General features: G+C 43.7%; 1 protein-coding gene across 1 annotated transcript in view; it reads left to right on the top strand.

The window, feature by feature from the left end:
• The window catches only part of FRMD4B (FERM domain containing 4B), a 198,167-nt gene that overhangs the window by 29,490 nt on the left and 146,854 nt on the right, over positions 1-21,823 (top strand). The window lies entirely within an intron of this gene.

Below are 21,823 nucleotides of genomic sequence, written 5' to 3'. Positions count from 1 at the left end.
CAGAGGGACCAGATCCTGTTTGCAAAGACCTGCAGCGAATTCCCTGGCAGAGGAGAATACTCTGTATGTAAACCCAGCTCCTGTCAGCTGCTGCTTATCCTCGCCCTACACCCCTGCAGAATGTGTGAACTCAGCTACGTTCTTCCTCCACCGATGTAGGGACACTGGGCCAGTGGTGTGAGTTAGGGCAGCCTCTCCTCTCACTCAAGCAAGAGCTGACACAGACCGGCCTCTGGATGCCTCATTCCTCTATGTGGAACTTGGAGGCAGGGTTGAATTTAGCCCATTAACTAATCCTTGTCATGCAGCTGTTAGGTTGGTCAGCATGTATTGACATCTCTTCTTATAGATGGGGAAACATAAGGCAGAGAAGCTGAGTAATTTCCCAAAGGACACCGAGAGAGCCAGTGGTAGGAGTAGGATATTGGATCCTGGTCTTGTATTTGGACCACTAGTCTATACCGTTGCATACACCTGGAATAAATAACACAATTGCTGTGTTTAAGATGCAGGTGGTTGTGTTCTAAACTATGTTAGTGGCAATGGAATCGGTCAAACAATGCTATCTCCTATCCGGCAATGTTTGTACAAAATCAACTGGGCAACCCTCATGGGGCCAAATTTCCAAAAGCTTGTATGTTTGGACACCAAGAACTCTGACTCTGATGTCTAAATGGAATTTGTGTGCAGGAACTTCTGAGCAGCTAGATATCCAGAGGCTCAATTTGTGGGTGCAAATGGCTGTCCCAAAACAAGTGCTTCAATCTAGGTACCCAGAACCTTATTTGTTGCTTAATTATGGGTCCCAGGTTTGGTGACCGTGTTGTGGCAACTGAAAATTTGCCCTGTAAAGCTTTAGCTTCAAGCATAACAGAGAAACAATTGACTGTATTACCATATAAGCTTACAGTGAATTTCAAGCCAGGGGCCTGATCCTTCTGTTCAGATCAATAGTAAAACTCATTTTCATGACCAATACGTTTTGAAAGAAAGTGTTTCTATCTTAGCACAGTATTAGCATACAGTATGAATGGAGATATCATTTACCTAGTGAGCTATATCAAGATATCTACTTGTTTTAACCAGAAGTGGCTTTCTCAGCTGCACTGACCAATCTTGTTTTCTGCCAGAAAATAATAAACTATTTTCCCCCTGCAAAAATAGTCTCTTCGGGGAGTGCTGCTTGAGAATATTCCCAGAGTCTTGAAGCCTTGAATGTATTTTGCAGCTGTGTGTCTCTGAGTATATTTCAACAGGGCTTCAAACCACAGCTTGCAGTTCAGCTCCACTGAAAGGTATGTTGTAATGCTATTAATTTGAAACAATCTGCTGCAATACAGTCACTTTGTAAAGCCCTAACGAAACTGGTAAGTATTTCATCTCTAAGGGGCTAAATCAGATGGAAATCTGTGTGACGCTTCCCACCCATCACTTTGAACATTTCTCTCTCAAATGTGTTGGGGAAGTACACCGTACATCTTAAAAAGATGACCTTGTACAACTACATGGATGAACTTTACCCTTCTCCCTGCCTATATTTCACTGAAAAAAACTCAACTCCTGAAAACAGGCGGTATTATTCAGTGGTTAAAGCATAGGGCTGAAAGTCAGGAGTTCTGGATTTTATTCCTAATTCTGCCACTGACTCATGCTATTTGATTTTGGACTAGTTAGTTAATCTCTGCATCAGTTTCTCTGTTTTGTAAAATGATGAGAATAATGCCTATCTCATAGAGCTGTGCTGAGGATTAATTAAATTTGTAAAGTCCTTTGTAATCCACAGATGGAGAGGGCAATTGTGTCATTATTATGAGGGCATAACTGGCGTAAATGTTACATACGGTAAGACTCCTTATGCAGTGGGTTCTTGTGACTCTCTGATCTGATGAATTATTTTTCCTGGCATCCCATCTCGCGTGTGTGTGTGTGTGTGAGAGAGAGAGGAGATGCTTTTGGTTACTGATTAGTGTTATATTTGAGGAAATATTCTGTAGTGCTGAAATATAAATCTGGGTTTGCTAAGAGGGAAGGTAACTTGCTTTAAACCAGCTCCTCCTTGCAGAGAGACCGATCGTATTCTCTCTGATTTCACACCATCACAAGGATTGTGTGTTGGATCTACTCACTGGATGTTAGCAAAAGGGTGACAAGAATTCAGGCTGCTGTGGCTAAGATAATATCTTTGGTTCAAGTTTGCAGACCAAGAGCTTTGGAAATGGTTATTGATAAACAGTCCTATTTTCCTTGCGAGTGCTGGAAACCTGGAACCCTAAGAAATTAAAGCAGTGTACTGAAAATCTAGCTCAGATTATCAAATGTCAGGTTAGCAATGGTTTGAAGGGCTGGGGGGATGATGATATTGCATTCTGGATTAAAAACTGGACTCTGTCTGAAAGTGAGCTAAATAATTTTAGAGCAGTTGGGCAAATCTTGCCCAATAGAAACCTTGATGTACTTTTCATGCTTTCCCACCTTTCTCATTTAAATTTACTTTCAGTGGACCAAATTCACTGAGTTACCCTAGGGATGAATGTGACCTATTATGTTTCGCAAAAGATCTGGTTTATTTAGCATCATAGGTATGACTTCTGCTTCTTGCTTTATGGGCATTTCTTGACTATAGAATCAGGGAAGCTTTCCTGCTTCCTTGCGAACACCTACAAGAGTGGGTTTTCAGCAATACTTTGACATCCATTAAATAGAAGCACTTCTGTTCTCTGCCTTGGCTGCCAGTTCTTGCTGTAGTGTGAAATTCCTTTTGAGCAGTATAAAACGAAAGGTCAGGAATCAAATGAATACAGGGATTAAAAAAACAAAAAAAAGTATCCAGAGACGCAAGTGAAGCTCATGAAAATTTGTCTGAAAGCCTTTTACTTCAGCTTGTAATAGCTGGCTTGAGCTAAACATGACAAGCTTCATTTCACGCTCACTGTTTTTAATTACGACCTGGTAATTAAAATCTTAGGATAAATTTTAGCCCCTGGAATAATTAGGTGCAACGTCCACTGAAGTCAGTGGTAACTGTGTCTGCTTATGTCTGAGGCTGAATTTGGTCCCTAGAATCTAGATGTGGAAAAGATGGCCTACATAATCAAGCCCATGTTCCTGCCATTGCAGGATTGAGAATGAAGGGTCAGTTGGGGTTAGAGACTCAATTGGGAAAATCGGAATGCTCCGTTGATTTTATATGGCACTCTGCTGATTTACCCCTGCTGAGGAGCTAGCCAGTTATCTTTTTAGTAATGCAAGATAATCAAGAACATAAGAGTTCCCGTTCCAGACCAGATGACTACTTTATCTGATCAGCAACTTGATTTTAGTCCAGGTGCTTAAGTGAGAGGTTAAACTACCCGGATTATATATATCGAGTTGGACAATTCTGTATGCGAGGTAAAATTCCTTCCTGACCACCCCTACAGTGGTATCCTCTTTTGCCCTGAAGGGTGAATTTTAATGATCTGTATTATTACAGCCCATTTCTGCAGTTTGCTGAGCAGGCTGACTTTCAAGAAGCCCTCCACATTGCAACGAGCCACCTGTCTCTCATTACCAGAAGCCAGAAAGGGACAAGCCTGCCTGATAAATATGGTTCAGCTGCTATGAAATTGCTGTGAGCTAGAAGAGCATTCTGGGTATTGACATGCAAATGAGATGGCAAACCTCCCACTTTGCTCCACAATTACTGTGGGGAAACTATAGACACAAATCTATAAATTGCTCCCTCACATGCACACAACAGATGTATTGTACAGTGCAGGCATATAGTGCATATATATATGGACAATCGAGTATGTTAAGCTGGTGTGTGCATCCCGGGCTCTTATGCCAGATGCCTGTTTACAGTGGGTAGGAATGATACTGTCTCCAGCATAGCATGTTAGCTGCTAACGTTAATGAGTTGCAGCATCCGTTATTAGCCTTTTCACAAGAATATCCTGACCATGCTGTATTAATTCCATGCCATGTGGTGAGACAATTGGCAAGCAGATCTTACTTTTTGAATTCTGTTTACCCGAGGGGCATAAATGCTGCACAGATCAATAACCAGCTGCTCAGTTGTTCAGATCTGAGAGTCCCATCAACTCCCTGGGTTGATTATTTTAACTATTATTGTTATTTTCTACCTAATGGCCAGCTCTGGTTTTTAGCTACCCAGGATTCAGATGGACTGGGTATTAATTTGAAATAAACATCACTGCAATCCTGACTGCGATGAGCAGAATTTTCCAGACCCCAACCATAGCTAAGTGGGTTTATAAAATAAGGGTGAGGGGAGTAAAAGTGGAACTGGTTTGTGCAAAAATGTTAAAGCTGTTCACTTCCATATAAGCTATAAATCTGTTTATCAAATTCATAAGTGCTTTGATCCAATGGAAGCTGCGTAAGATAAAGAAAATTAGATTTCCTGTTACAGACGTGAAATAAAAGTGAAGCCAGAAGCATAGCACCAGATTAATCGTCTTCTAGTTAAATCTTGCAAGTAATACTGTATAAACACTTCAGATCCAAAGGGGATTATGTCCAAACACTGAGCTGATGGAGGAATTTAGAGCTGTTCTGAATTGCATAACAGTCATTTAGACATCCAGTGTCAAGGGAGAGCATATATTGGGCAGAGTGGGGGTGGGGGATGAGATGGTGCTTAGGGTAAGCAGCTAAGAGGGAAGGGAAAGACAGATGAGGAAGCCTGGAGAGGGAATGCTATGGAGGGAGGCCTAACATAAGTGAAATAAAAGGAGACGAATATGACCTCTCCAGGCTAGTGAGCATGTAATGTTTGTCAGTGTATGGGCTGTCAGGCACCCTTCCTGGTATGCATCCCTATTCCCCCTTTCCTTGCCCTGTCCTACCAGTGAGGGATTAGAAATAAAATCCTGCTCTTTGCAGTGCCTAGGGGCCACTTCTGCCATCTGCAATGTAACCAGTATGGGAATGCTGTGGGAACTTGCCCTCTGTCTGTCCAATCCTCAGTTGTCCCCTCTCTGTCAAACATACGGACACAGCAGGAATCCATCAGGACAGGGCTTTTGTTTAAACACCTGCACGCATGTAGATCCCAGTTCAGCGAGGGGCTTAAGCACATCTAACTTTAATCACAAGTGATTCCGCTGATCCAATGGGACTTCTCAGATGTTTAAGGTTAGGCATGTGCTTCTGTGGAATAGGGGCCACCAATGGGATGGGAAGCTCCTCTGAGCCTCTTGAGACTGATCATTTGAGCTGGAAATCTTGAGGGGTGAGCTGCAGTGCAAGGTTCTGACACTGCGCTGTCTGCTGGAAATGCCGCACGAGGAGCTTCTCTCCTGATATTTTGTCTCTGCTCATACTGGTCATGCACAGGCATGCCATAATGAGGAATGCTTCAGAACTCTCCATGTTTTGCTGCTTGGTCAGATTCTGAAATGAATCAAAGTCTGGAACAAGCAGAACATAATGTGTCTTCCTACAATATTCGTTCTCTCAGTTAAAACTGCACCTTTAGTTGTTTCGGTAGCATTATCTAGTGGTTAGAGCCCCACACTGAGAGTCAGGAGACTAAAGCGTGGAGCCACTGATTCGCTGCGTGGTCTTGGGCAAGCCCCGTAATCTTTTTGTGACTCCATCTGTAGAATGGGGATGATCATCCTTGCCTGTGCCTATTGTGAAGCATAATCAGTTGATGTTTGTGAAGCAGTTGAGATGCTCTTTAATTTCAGAACAGTTTAGGGCTCAGATTTTCCTAGATGCAATAGCTGATGGATTCCTTCATCAAGTAGTTGCTGAACCGACTAGAGGGGATGCCGTTTTAGATTTGGTTTTGGTGAGTAGTGAGGACCTCATGGAAGAAATGGTTGTAGGGGATAATCTTGGCTCAAGTGATCATGAGCTAATTCAGTTCAAACTGAACGGAAGGATTAACAAAAAACTGCAACTAGGGTTTTTGATTTCAAAAGGGCTGACTTTCAAAAATTAAGGAAATTAGTTAGGGAAGTGGATTGGACTGAAGAATTTATGGATCTAAAGGTAGAGGAGGCCTGGGATTATTTTAAATCAAAGCTGCAGAAGCTATCGGAAGCCTGCTTCCCAAGAAAGGGGAAAAAATTCATAGACAGGAGTTGTAGACCAAGCTGGATGAGCAAGCATCTCAGAGAGGTGATTAAGAAAAAGCAGAAAGCATCCAGGGAGTGGAAGAAGGGAGGGATCAGCAAGGAAAGCTACCTTATTGAGGTCAGAACATGTAGGGATAAAGTGAGACAGGCTAAAAGTCAAGTAGAGTTGGACCTTCCAAAGGGAATTAAAACCAATAGTAAAAGGTTCTGTAGTCATATAAATAAGAAGAAAACAAAGAAAGAAGAAGTGGGACCGCTAAACACTGAGGATGGAGTGCTGGTCAAGGATAATCTAGGCATGGCCCAATATCTAAACAAATACTTTGCCTCAGTCTTTAATAAGACTAAAGAGGATCTTAGGGATAATGGTAGCATGATGAATGGGAATGAGGATATGGAGGTAGATATTACCATATCTGAGGTAGAAGCGAAACTCAAACAGCTTAATGGGACTAAATCGAGGGGCCCAGATAATCTTCATCCAAGAATATTAAAGGAATTGGCACATGAAATTGCAAGCCCATTAGCAAGAATTTTTAATGAATCTGTAAACTCAGGGGTTGTACTGTATGATTGGAGAATTGCTAACATAGTTCCTGCTTTTAAGAAAGGGGGGAAAAAACGTGATCCGGGTAACTATAGGCCTGTTAGTTTGACATCTGTAGTATGCAAGGTCTTGGAAAAAATTTTGAAGGAGAAGGTAGTTAAGGACATTGAAGTCAATGGTAAATGGGACAAAATACAACATGGTTTTACAAAAGCTAGATCGTGCCAAACCAACCTGATCTCCTTCTTTGAGAAAGTAACAGATTTTTTTAGACAAGGAAACGCAGTGGATCTAATTTACCTAGATTTCAGTAAGGCGTTTGATACTGTGCCACATGGGGAATTATTAGTTAAATTGGATAAGATGGGGATCAATAGGAAAATTGAAAGGTGGATAAGGAATTGGTTAAAGGGGAGAGTACAGCAGGTCCTACTGAAAGGTGAACTGTCAGGCTGGAGGGAGGTTACCAGTGGAGTTCCTCAAGGATTGGTTTTGGGACCAATCTTATTTAATCTCTTTATTACTGACCTCGGCACAAAAAGTGGGAGTGTGCTAATAAAGTTTGCAGATGATATAAAGCTGGGAGGTATTGCCAATTTAGAGAAGGACAGGGATATCCTACAGGAGGATCTGGATGACCTTGTAAACTGGAGTAATAGTAATAGGATGAAATTTAATAGTGAGAAGTGTAAGGGCATGCATTTAGGGATTAATAACAAGAATTTTAGGTATAAACTGGGGTCGCATCAATTAGAAGTAACGGAGGAGGAGAAGGACCTTGGAGTATTGGTTGATCACAGGATGACTATGAGCCGCCAATGTGATATTATCATGAAAAAAGCTAATGCGGTCTTGGGGTGCATCAGGAGAGGTATTTCCAGTAGGGATAAGGAGGTTTTAGTACCGTTATACAAGGCACTGGTGAGACCTCACCGGGAATACTGTGTGCAGTTCTGGTTTCCCATGTTTAAGAAGGATGAATTCAAACTGGAACAGGTACAGAGAGGGGCTACTAGGATGATCCGAGGAATGGAAAACTTGTCTTATGAAAGGAGACTCAAGGAGCTTGGCTTGTTTAGCCTAACTAAGAGAAGGTTGAGGGGAGATATAATTGCTCCCTAAAAATATATCAGAGGGATAAATACCGGAAAGGGAGAGGAATTATTTAAGCTCAGTACCAATGTGGACACAAGAACAAATGGATATAAACTGGCCACCAGGAAGTTTAGACTTGAAATTAGACGAAGGTTTCTAACCATCAGAGGAGTGAAGTTTTGGAATAGCCTTCCAAGGGAAGCAGTGGGGGCAAAAGATCTATCTGGCTTTAAGATTAAACTCGATAAGTTTATGGAGGAGATGGTATGATGGGATAACATGGTTTTGGTAATTAAATATTCATGGTAAATAGGCCCAATGGCCTATGATGGGATATTAGATGGGGTGGGATCTGAGTTACTACAGAAAAATGCTTTCCTGGGTATCTGGCTGGTGAATCTTGCCCATATGCTCCGGGTTTAGCTGATCACCATATTTGGGGTCAGGAAGGAATTTTCCTCCAGGGCAGATTGGAAGAGGCCGTGGAGGTTTTTCGCCTTCCTCTGAAGCATGGGGCACGGGTCACTTGCTGGTGGATTCTCTGCTCCTTGACGTCTTTAAACCACGATTTGAGGACTTCAATAGCTCAGACATAGGTGAGAGGTTTTTCGCAGGAATGGGTGGGTGAAATTCTGTGGCCTGCGTTGTGCAGGAGGTCAGACTAGGTGACCATAATGGTCCCTTCTGACCTAAATATCTGTGAATCTATGAACCATAGTGCAGTAGAATATTCCTTGCATTCAGAATGTGCAACAGGTGAGAGGCTAGTGGGTTTGAGGAAAAAAGAAAAGCTGTCAGTGCATAGTGTAGAGTTCTCTTCAACCAGTAAAGCTACACAGTGCATCACATGGCTTTTTATGCCAGGCAAGAGAGGCCATTTATGGATAGCTATGTATAGTGTACTTAGCAGTATACTTTCTTTTTCTCCTTTAGTATCTTAACTAAAATATGTCTGATTTAACAGATGGCTTTATTTTCCACAGCATGATGCGTGTATCTGAATTCTCAATGATCCCCTTCACTGACCCACCCTCTGGATCTCCACCAGCTTTTGGTTACTACTTCATTCCAAAAACAACGAGGAGTCCTTGTGGCACCTTAGAGACTAACAAATTTATTTGGGCATAAGCTTTCATGGGCGAAAACCCACTTCATCAGATGCATAAACTGCAGAACTGGAATTAATTTGCAAACTGGATACCATCAAATTAGGCCTGAATAAAGACTGGGAGTGGATTACAAAAACTAATTTCCCGCTACTGTTACTCGCATCTTCTTGTCAACTGTTTGAAATGGGCCCTGATTACATTGGCCTCATTACCACTACAAAAGTGATTTTTTTCCTCCCTTGATATTCTACTGTTAATCGAATTGTCTCTCGTTGGCACTGACCCCCCACTTGGTAAGGCAACTCCCATCTTTTCATGTTCTGTGTACATATACCTGCTACTGTACTTTCCACTCCATGCATCTGATGAAGTGGGTTTTAGCCCATGAAAGCTTATGCCTGAATAAATGCTAGTCTCTAAGGTGCCACAAGGACTCCTCGTTGTTCTTGCTGATACAGACTAACACGGCTGCCCTGCTGAAATCTGTACTTCATTCCAGTGTTTGGAGATGATCCTCCATGCATCTGAAATGAGGAGATTTGACTGCAGCAGCTTCTTGTGCAGTTTACGGTGCACCAATTTCCTTGGGTTATTTATTTACTGGTGCCACAGTATTGCTGTCACAGGGCTGTCAGAATGTCAAAGGAAAGGAGTCTCTCATTTATCCTGTGCTGTGGCAATCCTCTCACTTTGTTTTTTTCACTGATCTTTAATGCTCCCTCTTGGTCGCTCTAATCCACTCTAGGAAAAAACCTCCCATGGAAATTGTCGTACAAAAAGCAACTGGGTGAGGGCAGGAGTTACTTTCCACAAGCGATAATACTGCCTCCACTTCTAGGGAGTTGCTTAACCAAAGAATGCTGTCATTCCCAAGGACAGTGGGTAGCAGTTTCCTTTCCTGGTTTAGTAGCACATGTTACTAGCTCTAATATGGCTACCCAGGGCAATAAGGTCTCCCTGCCCGCATGCATGGCTGTATTCAGGCACAGGGGAAGAGAACATGCACTCAAAGCTCTTCCCTGTGAGCAGATTAGTGAAGAGTGTAGAGAGTGGGTGGAGCCAGTCTGCAGAGCTAGCCAGGCCCGAGTGGGAATCGAGTGGTGGCCTTGGAAAGGGAAAGACTTGTGACTCTGGGGCTATGTCTACACTTGAGCTAGGGGTGGGATTCCCAGTTTAAGACCTGTTCACAGTACCTCTCGTTGAGCTAGGGCATTGAAAATAGTAGTGTAGCCGGGGTATCGTGAGCAGCGGTTTGGGCTAGCTACCTTGAGTCGGTACCTCCGGGCTGTTTTGTACTCTGGGTGGCTAACGCCTCTGGCTACTGCCTGAGCTCGCGCTGCTACTGGACAGAGTGTGCACCACCAGTCTGGCTGCCCAGATTCCACCGCTCCCCATGCTCAGCGGGAGCCTCTTGCATGCAGCAGAAGGGGCAGGATTTACCCTACTTAAAGATTTTTAGATACTGGGCCAGATTCTCAGCTGCACCCAACTGTCTGCTGGGTGATTCCCTGATCTTGGGATCAGTTCTGTACTGGCTCTCGTGCGCTAGAGCAGCCAAAGGAGCTGCTGTAGAGCGTGTTTGGCTGGTTTTCGCCCAGAGGGGCAGTTTGCTAGTTGAGAACAGCTGCAGCTGCTCTCTAGTCACAACCCTTCCTGCCCTAGCACCTACACTGGAGACTGCAGAAGTAGTGGCTTCGGAGCCAGCTACACCTGCTCTTAGCCAGCTGGGGAAATCCTGGAAGCTCTCCAGGCCCTTTCTGCCATGTGAATTGATGTGAAGGGGGCCAGAGTATAAAAGGAGGATCTGGCATTCTGTTTGCAAGGGGCTATGAACAGAAAAAGTGGAATAATAATGATCCGTAAAAGAGAAGGGCAGCTTAATGTGAGCACAAGCATAGGTGGGAAGAACTCCTGGGGTGAAAACCCTACCTCGACAAGGCTGGAATGGACTTGGGCAAGTCACTTAACGTTTCTGGAAAACAGCGGTAATTATTGCTCTACCTTTCAGGAGGGTTGTGAGAAGCAGTTTAAAAAATGCTTTGAAAATTAAATGTGGTAAGTGCCATCATGTTGTTGAATCATCCATAAAACAAGTGTCGTCAAGCTCATTATTTTTTGTCTTTTAATTTTTGTTCGGAAAAATAATTCTGTGCAACTGTATGAAACATTTCAGCTTGGTGCCTGTGGTATGGAACATTGCATACAGCGGAAAGTTTGTCGTGAAGTGCTGACAAAATCTTGCATCTAGTTCCCCTAGACTAAACACTCAGGTGCTATAAATCTGGATCTCCAAGCATTGGATGAATACACACACAGAGCTGGTTCTGAAAAATGAATAGCTTCCCTCCCCGACCCCCTTCCATGTGATAAAGATGCATCTGGCAGGGAGGAAGGCGGGCTGGTTCTTTGCTAGCAGTCTCTTCATAAAGTGGAGTGAAAATTAGATTTAACAACAGAAAATAGAGGCGCTCCTTCATCCCATAGCGTAGCTTATCTCATTTTAGCGGGAAAAGAATTTCATTTCTAACTCTGGATCTGTGGCACTTCAGCATCCTGGAAACTCTTGTATTCTCCATTGGCCTAGATGGGATTGAACAACTGATCCCTTATAGACTGGACAGACAGACCGATAAACAAGACAGGAAGGTATTTTATCATGTTCTCCCTGCTGGTATCTGAGTGCTGAGCTGCTAAGCCGGTGACTTGTAGCTTTATCAGATATTTCAGCTTTAAGGTCAGTGGGACCTTTGATGTTTGTATCTTGAGAACAAATGCCAAAGGGGTTTGAATTTTGCAGCTGTGCCCACAGAGTGGAGCTAAATAATGGTAAAAGGAGTAGGTCTGCTTGGAAGAACAGAGGGTCTGGCAGGATGCAGCATTAATCTGCCAAATTGTCATGCCAGGTAAGGGCTGTATCGTGCTGTCATTTAATTTGATGGCAAAGCTCCCGTTGATCTCAATGGCATAGGATTAGATCCTAAGTGAGCATAACTTTTTGTTTACTCCTTTTTTAGCAAGTCCAAGTATAGTATAAATTATTCTGATGCCTGTCACGAATGAGCTCTCTAGTAGCAGGAGATAAAATTTTAAGTCAAATCACTGAAACTAGAGTAGAATAATTTATACGCTTAGAAAGAGGAGTTCTGAAGTCAAATGAGCCGGGTGATGCGAATGTATGTGGTTGCTTTGTCCCCTCCGATCCTTTTTGTTTCCAAATGTTTGTGAAATTATGAGCTGTTACAGCTGAAGCATGGCTCCATGCTAATCATCTGAAAGGTAAAAGCCAATAATTAGGCAGAAATTATTCAATGGGCTAGAGGAAAATTATTTACTAAAATATTTTGGTGCAATTAGTATGCAATGAGAATAACAAAATGAGTACTGAATACCGGATTACTACAGAAAATAAAATGAAATACATTCTTATGAATACCAAACTATTCTACTTGTTGGGAAACAGCATGGCCTAGTAGGCACAGCACTGGCCTGGGATTTGGGAAACCTAGATTCTAATCCCAGCTCAGCCACTGGCCTGCTGGGAGAATATGGGCAAGACACTTCACCTCTTTATGCCTCGGTTAATGATACTTGCCTCTTTTGTAAAGCTCTTCGAGATCTGCTTATGAAAAACAAACTACCTAAGTATTGTTATATTATTTTGTAACCAGGATTTCTTTCTAGTTTAGCTTGGCACGTAAACTTTGTTTCCAAAATGCATTCGCATTTATCCAGAGGATAAACTCATTCCTATTCACACAAAGGATGATATCTGCCTTTGAGACTTAGCTCAAATATGAATCTGCTTCAAGAGGAACAGCAGGTGGGTGGTCTTCAAACCACTTTAAATGATGTGGTTTCTGAACGCTTGGATACCAAGAGCAGTTGCTTTTGAAACAGATCATGAGATGATGCTCTGTAATGCCAGTGTTTAAATGAATAGCCCAAGGTGCATCTGGTAAATGGGTTATGAAGTTGTCAAATATGACTTATTTCGGGGAAAAAAACAAACTGTTTTTAAAAGGAGTAGCTCTTGGATGCATATACAGCTCCTATTGATTTCAGCAAGAATTTAGTTGGAACGTATCCAAAGAGCCCAAATTCTGATCTGTGCTACTCTGATGTAAGTGGTGGTGTTACTTTGATTTGTGCCAGCGTAACTGGGATCGGAATTCAGCTCAGTATATTTAAGCATGTACAGTGGTGTTGAGCAGATTTCAGAATACTTGCCAGACTGGATCAAACCAGTGGTCCTTCTGTTTATCTGTTTCTGACAGTGGCCAGTACCAGATCCTTCAGATAGGAGATGTAATGGGGTATATTGGCCATTTAAGGCAGAATTCTCGCAGTATGTCTGTGCTGCAATTAAAAACCCACCATTGGCCCATGCCAATGCCTTGGGCTCATGGGGCTTGGGCTAAGGGGCTGTTTAATTGCAGTGTAGACGTTCAGGCTGGAGCCTGGGCTCTGGGACCTTCCCACCTTGCGAGCTCTTCTCCAGCTCATGCGCTAAAAGTAGCATAGCCACACTACAGTGATGCAAATGGCAGAAAGTGCAAGCTGCCCTGAGTACACACCTAGCAAGACCGTGTAACAGATCGGAAGCTAACGGCACTAATATAATCCACGCTCATTCAGGGTGGTGATCTGTCCCCCATCTAGTGGTGGCTGGGCCACACTGAGAGGTTGACTCTGTTCTAGGGCTGGCTGATGGCTGGCTCTCCCAGCGCGGGCAGTAAGTAGATGCTCATACTTCGATCCAGATGTCTCAGGTTTGATCCCTGCTGCTAGGACCCAATCAGGGATATCGCATCACACCAAACCAGGAGGGAGAGAATGAGTGGCCAGGTGTGTTCGATGTTGGCTAGAACAAGCCATTAAAGGGTTTTAAAAACCGGGCTGCTGCTTTTGAGCTGGATTCCAAATGAAAGAACTTATTTGAAGTCAAGGGGCTTGTAAACTGGTGGAATGACTCGGTGGTTTTCGTCATCAAGGTCTCTTCTTTCCGGGTGAGTGACTATTACTCAAAACCAAAACGATTTAGCAGAATCCAAAAGCAAACAGAAAAGTCTCCACCGGCTGGGGTTTAACCCAGTCCCCAGCTGGCTTGGCTTGTGAGTCGGACCTCCCGGAAGCTGTTCTCCCTACTTCTGTCTCCTGAGGAATCATTCTTGTTGCACTTCTGCCTAAGCCCCAGTGCAAGAAGAGGGGGAAGCTGAGCTGGAGGTTAATCCTTTGCACACCAGTAGTGTCCTGCAGCCTATCACAAGGGTAGTGAGTCACCAGTCTTTTGAATTCACTGTACCAAATTAATTCCTTATGTAACTCCACCAGAGTCCATGGAATTACATCACGGCTGAATTTGGCCTGGGGTGACATGGAGAAGTGAAACTGCAGCTGTTTGCTTGAGGGAAGAATGAGCAGATCTTTCAAGGGTCTCATATTAATGTTTACATTAAGTGGACACTCAACCTGAATATCCCGCTTCTGCCTGAAACTACTTTGCTTACTGTTGTTCTAAGTGAGAAGGTTCATACGCCTGGAAGAGGTTCTAGAGAGGAGTGGGGAAATTCTGAGGCTGCTTTTAAAATCTTTGTTTCTGTGTGCATTTGAGGGGACTCTGTTTGACACTCAGCTGCCTTCCCCAGACCTGAAGAAGAGCTCTGTGTAGCTTGAGAGTTTCTCCCTTCCACCAACAGAAGTTGATCCAATAGAAGATATTGCCTAGTCTCTCTCAGCACTCTGTAAAATAATTTTCACTGTGTTTCCCTTGCAGACCGTTAGGCCTGGATCCCCAGGCAGACCCCTGCACCAACACAGAGCTCATTGCAGGATTATACATGTCAAGACCAGAAAGGACCATCATGGCAATCTAGTCTGACCTCCTGAGTAACACAGAACATAGCATTTCACTCAGTAATTCCTGCATCAAGTTGGGTGGCCAGGTGGCTGGTTTTTGACTGGAAAGTCCAGTCAAAAAGGGGACCTAACAGTGTCAGGTCAGATCTACTGACCGGTCACCCGAAGTCTGGTTACCGGAGGCAGTGAGGCACCGAGTCCTCACCCGCGCCAGCCCCTACTCAGTCGGGGCCGCTTCCGGTCTGCATTGTGTGGCTGCAGCTCCCAGCCCCTGCTCTGTAGACGAGTCCTTCCCAACCTACATGGAGGGAGGGGAAGAGCAGCGAGTCATGGGGGAAAGAGGAGTGAACGGGGGGGGTGGGACCTCAGGAGGAAGGGGTGGGCAGAGGTGGGGCCTCCGGGGAAGAGGCAGGGCAGCGGTGAGGCCTGGGAGAAGGGGTGGGGCAGGGGTGTGGTCAGGGGGACAAGGCGGGGCAGGGCTGCAGGAGGAAGGGCAGGGCAGGAGTATCCAGTTTTTATATATTACTAAATTGGCAACCCTAACCAAGATGCTATCAACAAGGCTGAACGCTATTGTGTATTCGTTTTGCTTAATTTGTTCGTGACCAAAGTGCCATGCCTCAGTTGTAACTGCCGTGGTAGCACACCGAGCCCTGTCAGTTGACAGATGGTACTGCAGTCGATGCTTGAGGCCTAATGCTGTTCTGCCTTGCATCCTGGGTCATGGGAACTGAGCCAGTTGGGTTGCACCGAGCCTATAAGCCCACAGAGAACTTGACCCATAAAACGTACTGTGTACAAATTCTTAATAACTCTGTGTGTGTGTGAGAGAGAGAGAGAAACAGCCGGTTGAACTGGCTGAACGTTACAGAGCAATAAACTAACTGAAATGAATGACAAAAGCTGGGTGCCTGGTTAAATAGACTGGGCCCCATGTTTCCTTCCCACATGAAAAAACACTGAAAGAGAACCAGGCCACTGAAAAGCCTCATGGTGCAAAGAGAGTACCACTGCTGGGCTGTATTCCTCCCATTACGTGGCAGGGCCATGGCTGTGCCCTGGAAAGAAGAGGGGAGCCGGGCGTCTTTGGAGAAATGCACAGAGGGCATCTTTCCTTGTGCTGTGCGCCTCCTCAGAGATCGCTGCATGCCCAGCTCTGGGGCTAGCTCTGTTGCCATGTTGCCGCTAACTCCAGGGCGGTGACTGTGCTCGGTGACCCCTGCATATGGGAGGGGTAACGAACGCAGCATCAACTCATCGTGCGCCTTCAGAGCCCACGTTGAGAAAACTTAAGCCAAGGTTGGCAGACGAAACAACCTTCTTGGCAAGTTGGCTATATCAAAGTGGGGTGTGCAGACCCTTTCACTCCATGAGCAGCAGCATTTTGCTGCTTCTCTGCTGAATACGCTTGTACAGTGGGGACACGATCCCCTTGCATGCTAGACCCTCTACTGAAGACCTCCTGCTGCTATGTTACAGGATGCCTTAAGCCTACCCACATCAACAGCCTTTGCACCTTCGCAGGTGTTGCTCTTCCTGATGTACACGGGAAAATTGCTAGCAGAGTCAGGCAATGCACAGATGCAAGACCTCCGCTGTATGGTCTAACACCAGTGCTGAGTTGACTGAAGTCACAACAAAGTTTTCTTTCCACCATTTAAACCCCCCCACACTGCCGCAACCGAACCCTGGTCAGTTTGGGTGGCAAGCAAGGATAGAGAATGACCCTATAGCCTGTGCTCTCCGGCTCCCCCGAGTCAAGCACCTACCACCTGGTGATCAGCCCTGGCCTATATGGTTTAGCCTTAATCAACTCGGCAAGTCTATGCACAAGTTCAGTGCAACCAAGATAAAGTGGGGCTACAAAACCTGAAGCATCCCCTCCAATGCCAGCTGTTTGAGCGCAAGTTATATTCCGTTGAGCTGGAAAATTGGAGTCATCTCGCTGAAACTGCCTGAGGAGAGCCCATGTGGGGAGTTCAGTATTGTTTTAAGAAGCTAGAAGTGAAACTTGGAGCTAGCAGACAAGTTAGTGTCCCAAATCTTTCTATTTATTAGGTTAATTTAGTGCCAGATTTATAGCCTCAGAGACTGAAATCATCGGTTTGGGCTTGATCCTACCCCCCACTAAAGTTGATCACAAAACTCCTGTTGTCTTCAGTGGTATGTAATTGGGTATTTTGTCCTGGAGTATCTTGTGCTGGGGATGAGTTGTGTCTGCGTCCATTCAAACCTTGAGTCTTCTGAGAGGATACCGCGTGTGTCTGTTAGTACCAGTGCCCTGACTTCTGTGTCTGTGTACTAGGACCTGGACTCAGACCAAGACATTTCTTTATCACCATTGAACTGTCCTCTGATGGTAATACATTAGGTAGCTGCTGTCCAGGACAGGCTTTGCACTGTTGATATAGAGGAGCGATGCTCTGTATCCTATTATGGGGCTGATAACAAGAGCCATACAATCAACATAAGATAAGAACAGGCATAGGTCAGACCAAAGGTCCATCTAGCCCAGTATCCTGTCTCCTGACAGTGGCCAATGCCAGGTGCCCCAGAGAGAATGAACAGGACAGGTAATCATCAAGTGATCCATTCCCTGTTGCCCATTCCCAGCTTCTGGCAAACAGGCAGGGATGGTGTCTCTTGCGTATCTTGGCTAATAGCCATTGATGGACCTATCCTCCATGAACTGATCTAGTTCTTTTTTGAACCCTGTTATAGTCTTGCCCTTCATAGCAAAGAGTTTCATAGGTTGACTGTGTTGTGTGAAGAAATACTTCCCTTTTGTCTGCATGCATGCAAAGTCATGAAAGTTTTGGTTAATCTAACTCTGAGGGGTTTTTTTCTCTCTCTCTCTGTATGTAAGTATATTTCCGCATCTCCTCCTTATTGGGGGTTGCAGAGGTTATAACTGAGGGCAGACTTCAGCTTTTAGGTGCTGATCTTGAAAACTCTTACTTGTGTGATTAGTTGTCACTCCGACAGTCCCATTAAATTCAGTGGGACTACTTATGTGAAGAAGGATTATGCACATGAGAAAGAGTTAGCAGGAACAACCCCTTTGTGACTACCGTTGTATGCTAAGCATCTTACATGACACCGCAGACCCAAGGCAGTCATTGTGAGCAATGACCATCTTTTCCACTTCTGTTAGACGTCCAATTTCTATACCTCTGAATATGTGTCCACATATGACAGAACAAGAGCTTTTTCTTTGACTTCACTACTAGTGTATTACTGTACATCTGTGGTGTGCCTGGTTAGCAAAACACCATTTGGCAAGTGTATAACACTGTTTTATGGAGACAATATGGTTATAACTCAGTAGGAATAGTTTTCTCCTGCTGAGTTAATGTGTCCGGCAGGCTAACGACCAAATCCTATCATATATACTGTGACAGGGTCGGGCCAGATGGCTCCAGGGAGTGATAGAAGGCAGATATATTAGTCCCAAGTTAAGTAGGTCCCTTTTCCCTGGGTAAGGTAACAGGGAAGGTTCCAGAACAATCAGGAACCTTCTGGAAACAAGACAGACAGGCTGATTGGCTGCAGGTGTTCTAATCAAGAAGCTGCTAGAATCAATTAAGGTAGGCTAATCAGGGCACCTGGGTTTCAAAAGGAGATCACTTCAGTTTGTGGTGCGCGTGTGAGGAGCTGGGAGCGAGAACGCGTACTGTTGGAGGACTGAGGAGTACAAGCATTATCAGACACTAGGAGGAAGGTCCTATGGTGAGGATAAAGAAGGGGTTGGGAGGAGGCCATGGGGAAGTAGCCCAGGGAGTTGTAGCTGTCGCACAGCTGTTCCAGGAGGCACTCTAGACAGCTGCATTCCACAGGGCCCTGGGCTGGAACCCGGAGTAGAGGGCGGGCCCGCGTTCCCCCCAAACCTTCCAACTTCTGGACAGACACAGGAGGAGCTGACCTGGACTGTGGATTCACGAAAACGGCCAAACTGAGGGCTGCCGTGAAGCTCCAAGGTGAGCAAATCCACCAATAAGTACAAGATCCACCAAGGTAGAGGAGGAACTTTGTCACAATATATATTTTAGAAAACAAACAAACAAACTTTCAGAAATTGTGTTTGGTCATTTGATCAGATCCTCATTGACTTCAATGGGGCTATGCAGATTTACACCAGCTTTGGATTTAGCCCTTTCCTGCAACGTGGAACAGTATATTGTATTGTCAACTCTTGTAATTAAACGAATATGAGATAGAAATGGAAAATTGGCTAAAAATAACAGCTCTTGGAAGCCCAGCTAGCAGGTCTATTAAGAAATTTCTTCACCTTCTTTGCTCTTCTGGTGAGAATAAGGGAATTCTTCCCATGGGGTAGATTTAAGAACCTGGAAAGTTATTAGTACACTTGTGAATCTTGCACTAATGAATTATCTTGTAATTATTATGCAATGTATAGCATGCTAGTTTTTTCTGTACCCTACTAGAGGTCTTTGTATATTAGGATGTACAGAGTTCATCCAAGAAAGATCAGAATTTTTTTTTTAAATAAAGGGAAAATTGTATCTCACTCTTGTATTTTAAAACGGCTTGAAGAGGTTTTGCTCAGATGTCCCAGAACCGTTCACCTTCAAGCAGAGGGGAGGCCTGGAAAGCCCCATCCCCCGTAGGTGAAACTTTAGAGAAATTGTGGATAGTCAGAAGTAGGGCCTTATCGCTGCATTAGTCCAGTTTTACACTGCTGTAACTTCACTGAAATCAATGGAGATGCAGAAAGGTAAAGTTGGACTGACTAGGAATGAATCCGGCCCAACAGTGATTACCAAAGCATTTCTGTTATAATCTATCTGTGACTAATATTTCTTCTCTCGCCTGTCTCCATGAGAATTTTGCTATTGATTTTGGTGGGAGAAGGATTGGACTTTATCCTTGTAACATTCCACTGTTGTCGTTTCTAAGAGTACCCTTTCCCCTTGTCCAGCTTTTATCCATGACCAGCAGCGCTCATTGCTTGCAAATTTTTGTGGTATTCTTTTAAAACTCAATACACATTTTAAAATTCTATACTGGCTAATTGCAACCCCGATGACTGAAGTCAAAAATTAAGCTCCAAAATTTGTGCTGTCTGTATTCTGACTGTTAAGTGTAATGATCTTTATTTAGTTCAAAATGGCTTCCTTTTTCCAATATATTTTTATATAAATGAAAATCCATAAGCAAGTAGAGCTAAAATAATAGGAAATCCTGATTTGTGGCTGAAAATTTTTCATTCACCCCATGCATATGAGAAGCTGCAGGGTCTCAGACAGTGACCTCATGTATTACTAAGCTTGATGAGTTCTTTAATGTAGTTTAATTGCTTGAGGCTAACCTTGTAACAGGGTAGAATGTGACATTCAATCTGCTTCTTTCTGCGATTTAAGGGGCACAGAGTTCAAATATTTGTGAAGTAAAAATAAGTTTATCAACATTGTAAATGTCAGTTTATTGTAAATATCAATTCAGTGTAAGTGCCTCAGTGTGCCAGCACACTTTTTAACAATAAAAAGCTGGAAAAAATCATTGTGATGCAAGTTATCAGTTAAAATGACTGAGGAATGAAGCTCAGAATCCTAATAAGTTTCACATGGTTAGTAGATTGCATCTTTATAATGATATGAGTGTATAGAGGTGAATCAGACTTTAAACTTGAGGAAAATATTTTGAAAACAGCAAGGGTGGTAAATTAACCCTGGGGTAAATTAAAATGAAGAATTTTTAGACTTAAGATTTGTGATCTATTCAAGGGAAGAATACCTTGAGCACCCTATATTTTCTTTTTGTGGCCATGTCCTTCTTTACAAAATCAGTTTAGACCCCAATCCTGAAATCAGACAGCAGTGTAAGCAAACCATTGAGGGCACACTGAGCCTGATTGCCTTCAGTGAGGCTGTGCATCGGTTTAGTGATCTGCCCATGTGAATCCAATTGCAGAATAGAGGACTTAATGCATCTAGTACTGCAGGCATCCAGAACAGAGAATAGGCCATAAAATATGAAAAGCGAGACCTGTCTAATTTACAAAATAATGTATTTAAATATAGCACTACATTGGAATATTAGCTGTGCAGTCCCTTCTGGTCTCTGAGCCATTTTTTACTGCACCCCAGATTGAAATGACTATCAGTGTTGGGCTGTTCGATTGCAAAATGCTCTGAACAGTGAAAGCTGGCTTTTTGTACAGTCTGCCCTCTAGTGTACAGATGGCTGCCTTAAATAAAATAACATGGAGAAAAGGAAATGAGAAGGTAGTGGTCTTAGATTACACTCTCTTAAAACATTTTGACCAATAGGTGTACTTCAATCCATTTTAAACTGCGTTATAATTAATACTACATAGTCTTCTCCAAGGACAGTGTAACTTGCTTACCATAAACTCTGTTATAATGAAATTTCATTTATAGTGAAGAAGCTTGAAAGTCTCCGTTGAATCAATTTGTACGTTGAAACATCTGGAATTTATTCTAGCACCCTTATACTGCTCTCATTAAAGTAGATGGCAAAACGCTCATTGACTTGACTTCACACCCTCCTGCTAAGGGCAAAATACTCCTCTAAGATCTTGACGGGGAATTGTAGGTTCAGTTTTTAAAAGTAAAATACTCTAGGAGTAGCAGGGGTGGACCTTGAGTCTGATATTCTGTTCCGAGATGTGCCACAGTGTGGTTTAGTGATAGCCCTCCACACACATCTTAGAGGACAGCTTTGCCCTGTAAAGTTCTCCTCCTGCAAAGTGATTTGCCATCATAGACACTTTTGATCACATGGAGCCCCAGGGAAGTCATTGAAGAATGAGATGTGACTGCTTGAGCTAAAGGATCGGATCCAGTAACTTGAACTCGATGGGATTTCACATAAAAAGTCTTTTGTGGGTTTATGGTTGTAGTCTATATTTTTTTGGTGGGCCAGATGTTCTTGTCTCTGTAGAGTAGACCTGGCCTGAGAGCTTAACATGTAAGAGTCATGATAGCTCCTGGCCAAAAAACCCTACCCCAAGCAGAGATTTCTGTAACTGGAGAAGAGCCAGAGATGCTAAGATACCTTACTAGGAAACTTGCTATTGCTACTGTTAGAGTAGCTTTTGATTGTAAAGGAAAACAGGCATTACAAAAACCTGACGTAGAGATACT

The sequence above is a fragment of the Lepidochelys kempii genome, chromosome 7 (genome assembly GCF_965140265.1).
Source record: "Lepidochelys kempii isolate rLepKem1 chromosome 7, rLepKem1.hap2, whole genome shotgun sequence".
Taxonomy (NCBI): domain Eukaryota; kingdom Metazoa; phylum Chordata; order Testudines; family Cheloniidae; genus Lepidochelys; species Lepidochelys kempii.
The sequence above is the reverse complement of the archived record's forward strand: the minus strand, read 5'-3'. Positions and strand labels throughout refer to the sequence as shown.